At 37.5% G+C, this 7,677-nt stretch overlaps 1 pseudogene; it reads left to right on the forward strand.

Annotated features, from left to right (window-relative positions):
* The first annotated feature begins 3,957 nt into the window (after nucleotides 1-3,957).
* LOC133067202 (gem-associated protein 2-like) lies at nucleotides 3,958-4,846 on the forward strand (annotated as a pseudogene).
* Nucleotides 4,847-7,677: the final 2,831 nt, after the last annotated feature.

Raw genomic sequence — 7,677 nt, forward strand, 5'->3', positions numbered from 1 at the left:
GCAACCCTCTGGACTATAGCTCACTAGACTCCTTTTTCCATGGGAATCTCCAGGCAAGAATATTGGAGTGTGTTGCCAATTTCTCCTCCACGAGATCATCCCAACACAGGGATGGAATCTGTGTCTCTTTTGTCTTTTGCATTGGCAGGCTGGTTCTTTTCCATAGCATCACCTGGAAAGCCCCAGAACTACTGTATGACCCAGCAGTTCCACTGCCTGGTATACATCAAACAAACAAACAAACACTAATTTGAAAGATACATGCACCTCAATGTTCAAAGCAGCATTGTTTATAATTGCCAAGATAAGAAAGCAACCTAAGTGTCCATCAACAGATAAACAGATAAAGAAGAGGTGGTGTGTATATTAATGTATACAGTGAAATACTAGACAGCCATAAAAATGGATTTTCCCCCTTTGTAGCAATGTGGGTGAATTTGGAGGGCATTATGCTAAGGAAAATCAGTCTGTTAGAGAAAGACAAGTACTGTATGAGATCATTTACACGTGGAAACTAAAAAAAAAAAAAAAAGAAAGAAATTAGTGAAAATAACAAAAAGAAACAAAAGAGAATAGGCTAACGATTACCAGTAGGGAGGTGGGGAGTGGTGATATAAGTGTGAGGAAATGGGAGGTACCAACTGTTTGGTATACGATAGGTTACAAGGACATATTGTACAACATGAGGAATATAACTAATATTTTGTAATAATTTTAAATGGAGTATAACCTTTAAAATTGTACACATTTTTTTAAAATATAAAATACCAACTCAAGTTTCTCTGCCTCCAGGCTAATATAAGACTTCCAAACTAATCAAAGCCTGTTATCTTCAGAACACCTGCAATGTTGCCATCTACATCATACAACCACTACAGAATATAATCGTGAATAGCATTATATTTTCTACCACTTCTTCTACTTAGTTTGTCTCCCAACAGACTATAAACTCTTTCGGTGCAAGGATTACAATTTATACTTTTTGTAATCCTTCAAATACTTGGCCTGATAACATATTATTTACACAATGAATACTTGTTGATTGAGGAAAATAGATTTGTAGGTAACTTTTAAAAATATATGTTTATGAGGTAACATGATTCTCAAACTTTCTGGTTATCCTCCCCCAATTTTTCTCTTTGATATAAAATTTGGGATATCCTGGTTCTATAATTCTTTATATATACAGGTATATGTGTATAAATGTAATTATAGATAAGTAAAAATAACTATTTCACTGTTTTATTGTAAGCTTCATATTGAAGAAGTTCTTATACTTGCAAGCTTCTTTTCTCTTATTCATTCCTAAGAGGGTATGATAAATAGTTGTTTACTGCCCTTTAAATAATAGACTGTCACAAATGCTACTTCTGGTTTTCTCCTTTCTCAGCTAAATAACCTTAGCCCCTTTAGACATTTAAATGCCATGAACAGATGCTCAATAATATTACTTGGTGGCTGGGCATAATTTATAGTGCTTATTTCTGGAAGTAGATGAAAATAGAAGCATTATGTATTTTTAAAGCTTTTCTTTCACATATGGTGTGCTTTACAGGGAGTGAGGATTTGGATGAATGGAGAGATGAATGCAGCTAATATTCTCATTTCAGCCTCATCTAAAAACGGGGGAAACACAGGAAACATCAGAATAGAAGCTATAATGCACAAGATGCTATTTTACTATTAACTCAGACCTTTCTTTTGCCAGATGGTGTTGGAAGAAAGCTTTTGTTTTCTTGTTGATGGGCATCTCCTTTGAATTTTGCTAGCCAGATACATTTCTTCTCTTCTCAGCATTCACAGACACTGTAGCTTTCTTTTAAATACCTCTTACATGCAGTAGCTGGTTTGCATTTCCAGGCATTGTATACCCTGCTGATTGGTTTCTGGGAGAGGAATTTATGCTTCTTGATGTATTAATTTTAATTTTCAAAGATTTGGAAAACCATGCATACTACCAGAATACCCTGTTATAGCACTCACCACATTAAAATGTCATTTGCCTATTTTCCTGTCTCTCTGAAATCCATACTATGCACTTTCAGTTATCAAGAACTCTTTCTGATTTATCTTTCTATTCTAGTCTGGCATATGGCAGATTCTCACTAAACATTTCTTGAGTACACGAACAAATGAAGACCAGAAATTCAAATCTACTTTGATATTTAAAGGAAGTCTTTATACTTCCTGGAATCACATGGGACAGAAGGAACATTTACTATAAATAGATGCCTATGCTGTGTCTGGAGCATAGCACATGTTACCTCATTTAATCTGTGCAAGCAATTCATGAGCTATTCCCTTATTTGCTGCCATTTGTTGGATATTTGTCTATTTGGTATATACTATGTTCTGTCTTTTAAAACACTTTATCATTTAACATTTTTAATGATATTTAAAAGAAGTTATTACTGTTCCCATTTTTAAAAGAAGGAAGTTGAGACTCAAAGAGAATATGAAATATTTGAATCCAAATCTACCTAACTCTAAAACCCAAATATTTCACACTTGACCATCATGACTTGGAAGACAAAATGTTTGGGACAAATAGGTTATTTATTTTATTTTTCCATTATATTTTCCTTCTAATATTGGTATCTACCACCCCTATTGGTATATCTTATATTAACTCCCTTCTTGACAAAAGATCTTACTATTAACTAAAAAATATAAAGAAACTTCACTGGCCATCTTATAGGCTGCTAGTCCAATGTTAAGTCAATAAATATATTCCTTTGACTAACAATCCTTGGTTCAATCAGTTGTAACCAGATTCTTAAAGTCACATTCCAAAAAAACTTGGCTACTTTTGCATAGCAATCTGCCTTGGCAGCTTTTCCCAGAAGGGGCCTGTAGGTCTGGCATTTGCTCAGGATCTCATGAGTAGTCCAGTCACAAATAGAAGATGCTCCCAAAGGTAATTATGAGACTTTCATCAGTACAGCAATTTTAAGCACAGCTTTAATAAACTAGCATCAAATTCTAATTGGATCCACTAGGCTTAATTTAAGGAGCCATAGAGGACTAATTCTAATGTACTGTTACATCCAGAATATCAGCACAATATTATTTGTAGGCAAGCATATGTGTATAATATATAAAGTCAGGGGAGGGATGGGGATGTTGGAGTAGGGCACTGGACTGAAAACCATAAAAGACAAGTCTTTATATTGCCCCTTAAGAAAGACATAAGAATAGAGAAAGAAAGGGTAACTAAATAAGCAAAAGAGAGAGAGGTTTCCATGCTAGTAAAACTAGATCCTAAGATGAAAGAAAACTTAGGGGTCTTCTAATAAAAATCCTTAATCAAGAGGAATGTCATTTCCATCATCATTCATGAGTGTCAACTATCCTCAAAAGCTACAGAAAGAGCATAAGTTGAAACTATTAATGTGGGAAGGGTATGGGCGGGATATACTAGATGCAGAATATCAGACTTAAAATTACCTCCTGAATGAGGGAGATGGGTGTGTGTTTGTGGCATGTAGCATGGCATAGATAGAATGTGAATTAGACTTCTTATCCTGAGACCTAGATTCTAGGCCAGTCTCTATCATGATTATGCATCACTGAGCTGCACACGATTTCTCATCTGTGAAATGAAGGAGTAGAATTAAAAGATTCCGACATTATTTTCCAGTGATCAATTACATGATCCGGAAGAAAATACCTACCTCTGACAATGAGTGAACTGTAGAAAAAATTCATTAGGGTTGTACTGATTAAAGATGTAAATAGTTTTGGGGGATGTTGATCACCACTTCCTCAAGGAATGAAACTCACAATTTTCATTACACCACTGGTGCTTTAACTTTGATACAATCAACAGATTTACTCATACATAATTTAGCCACTATGGCCTTCTTCTTGCTCAGCTCTCTGCCAAAAGTGTCTATTTGTGTGCCTGTGCAGTGACCAACCTAGACTTGGCACATGTACTGAGCAGGATTGGCCAAGAAGGCCAAGTTGAAAACCATGGCATAGGTACCAGTGGAGTCCACAGTGGAAGAGTTGATGTCCAGGCTGTTGTCAGTGGAGCCCTGCAATTTGACAGAAAATTTAGGTCCCTCTGTGCCCCCAAGGATACCTCAAGAATCTCTGAGGCCAGTCTAGATTGAAGCATCCCTATATCCAGATGTGGTAGCTCACAATGACCCAAAGAATTTGAAAAGGAAGCAAAGTGTGACCATTTCACTTTCATAATAAACACCTGCTCCTGAAGGATCATTCCCTAAACTTCAGAGGCAACAGCAATAAGTGGCACAGTTTTCAATTGTTCAAGAGTGTATGGACAGACAGTCACTGGAATTCTCAGCAGCTGGGTAGTAATAGAATCAAGTCTTTAAAATATGTAAAATAAGTAATTATTTCCTATTTCCTGGGATAAATATCTGTTCTTCAAAAATCTGAAGATGAAGAGAGTTGCAAAAAATTTTGTCTGGGTGAAATGTTAGGTGTAGAAGGGGCTGTTGAATCAGCTACAAATGAAAGTCCTAGGATAGATTATACACAGATTGGTTTTCTTCCCTTGCTTCATACTGTTAGAAGAATGAATCAGTCAGCAGTAACTAGTTATTTGTTAACTAGTAACTAGTGCATAACTGTTTGGAGAAACAGACTTTTTAACAGAATTGGGATGATGGCTTTATTTATTCTTTACTGGCTTGTCTTCAAGAACCTTGGTTACCTGAGAGTCATTCACCAGTTCGGTAGCTTGCAAGAAGGTGCTATGAACTGAGGTTCCTAGTGGACAACAAGGATGATGAGAGCTCCTGCTTTGAATGTATTAATCTGTTCGGTTAGCAGGTGTTTTCACCAACGTGATATAGATGGTAAGCCATCTTGATACAGCTGATCTTGGAGATAGAAGATACTTGTGATGATGGCAGGCTGAGTCTGAGGAAGTTTGGGTTGGCCAAAATGTTCATTTGGATTTTTCTGCACCATCTTAGAGACAAACTGAAAGGAACATTTTGGCCAACCCAATACAATGGAAAAGGCCAGTTTTCATTCCAATACCAAAGAAAGGCAATGCCAAAGAAGGTTCAAACCACCGCACAATTGCACTCATCTCACACACTAGCAAAGTAATGCTCAAAATTCTTCAAGCCAGGCTTCAACAGTACATGAACCATGAACTTCCAGATGTTCAAGATGGATTTAGAAAAGGCAGAGTAACCAGACAACAAATTGACAACATCTGTTGGATCATTGAAAAAACAACAGAGTTCCAGAGAAACATCTACTTCTGCTTTATTGACTACACCAAAGCCTTTGACTGTGTGGATCACAACAAACTGTGGAAAATTCATAAAGATATGGGAATACCAGATCACCTTACCTCCCCCTGAGAAATCTGTATGCAGGTCAGGAAGCAACAGTTAGAACTGGACATGGATCAACAGACTGGTTCCAAATCGGGAAAGGAGATGTCAGGCTACATGTTGAAACCCTGCTTATTTAACTTATATGCAGAGTACATCATGCAAAATGCTGGGCTGGATGAAGCACAAGCTGGAATCAAGATTGTTGGGGAAAATATCAATAATCTCAGATACGTAGATTACATCAACCTTATGGCAGAAAGCAAAGAAGAACTAAAGAGCCACTTGATGAAAGTGAAAGAGGAGAGTGAAAAAGTTGGCTTAAAACTCAACATTCAGAAAACTAAGATCATGGCATCTGGTCCCATCACTTCATGGCAAATAGATGGAGAAACAATGGAAACAGTGACAGGCTTTATTTTGAGGGGCTCCAAAATTACTGCAGATGATTGCAGCCATGAAATTAAAAGATGCTTGCCCCTTGGAAGAAAAGCTATGACCAACCTAGACAGCATATTGAAAAGCAGAGACATTAATTTGCCAACAAAGTTCCGTCTAGTCAAAGCCATGTTTTTTCCATTGTCATGTATGGATGTGAAGGTTGGACTATAAAGAAAGCTGAGTGCCAAAGAATTGATGTTTTTGAACTGTGGTGTTGGAGAAGACTCTTGAGAGTCCTTTGGACAGCAAGGAGATCCAACCAGTCCATTCTAAAGGATATCAGTCCTGAATATTCATTGGAAGTACTGATGCTGAATCTGAAGCTCCAAAACTTTGGCCACATGATATGAAGAACCAACTCATTGGAAAAGACCCTGATGCTGGGAAAGATTGAAGGCGGAGGGAGAAAGAGATGACAGGGGATGAGATGGTTGGATGGACTGACTCGATGGACATGAATTTGAGCAAGCTCTGGGAGTTGGTGATGGACAAGACTGAGCAACTGAACTGAACTGAATACAATGCCAATTCAAGTGGAAATTTCATCATAACTTCAATACAATGTGAAGGGTCTTCATCTTAACCTGTGTAACTCACGTTGATATTCAGAAGAAAGACTAGATTGATTTGAATATCTGAAGTGTCTGGAAAAGCCCACACAGTTTTTCATGAATGGTTTAAACAGTTTTCTGAAATCACATGCTTTTAGAATGAATTGTGTGCTGCATGCTTAGTAGCTCAGTTGTGTCCAATTCTTTGTGACCCCAAGGACTGTAGTCTACCAGGCTCTTCTGTCCATGGGGATTCTCCAGGCAAGAATACTGAAATCATTTGCCTTGCCCTTCTCCAGTGATCTTTCCAACCCAGGGATCGAACCCAGGTCTCCCACACTGCAGGCGGATTCTTTACTGTCTAAGCCTATTGATGAAGCATTCTGCATAGAATCTGTGTGATGAAATTTAACAGAAGTCCTGGTTGCTGTCATAGTGTTTACTTACATGTAAACATATAAAATTGTATTGAAAATGTGAAAACAAATAGCTTTTAGGGATGTGGGTCTGAAATTTTCTATTACATTCTCCCCTACTGAAAATTACGTCATTATTGTGTCTGCCTCATAGACCTGTTCCATACCATCTCTCAGCCCTACATTTTTCTTTATAAGATCAACTTGTTCGTTCTGCGTCCCTTCCACTGACTCACTGTTGGGTTAGAGAGGTGCTAACATTCACAAAGAGGATATCTATGCTATTATTTACCTTGTACAGGTTGTGCATTGCACCAGAAGAAGTCAGTGGGGTCTGCAAACTGTGCCTTTGTGTCATGCTTTCTTCCTATTCACTCTTTTTTTTTTTTTTTTTTCCTATTCACTCTTAAGTGTAGTATGGACTTGTGGTGTTCTGGGAAGTGGAATTTACCCTTTTACTCCATGATCTGAAAAGATCTGATCTATACCAACGTTGTGAATATCCATTCCTCAATGCCAAACATCACAAAACTAATTACAAGGGATTCTTTTGTGGGGGCTAAAAAAGAAATTATACAAATCACTTCCATTTAAGGGGCAAAACATTCTAGGCAGCTCAGATGAAACTTCTGCATCAGCCTCTTTTGTTGGAATAACAGTGCACTATCATGGAAGGACACATTTTTTAAACAAATTTATTGGTCAAAATATCCTCAGTGCTAACTTGCACTGAGTCCCTGCTGAATGATCTCAAAGGAATAAAACAAATTACATACACTGCCTTAGGCCTTAACATGCATGGTACACGCAAAAGCATTTTCAAACACTGCTGGTGCCATGCAGGGTGCAGAAAGGAAATCTCACTGAAACACTTGTTGATATTCTGTCTCTCTCGTGAAGAATTTGATAGATTTTCTGCAGATTTATTTGTGGGGTTGAATGAAA

This window comes from Dama dama, chromosome 12, assembly GCF_033118175.1.
Source record: "Dama dama isolate Ldn47 chromosome 12, ASM3311817v1, whole genome shotgun sequence".
NCBI lineage: Eukaryota > Metazoa > Chordata > Mammalia > Artiodactyla > Cervidae > Dama > Dama dama.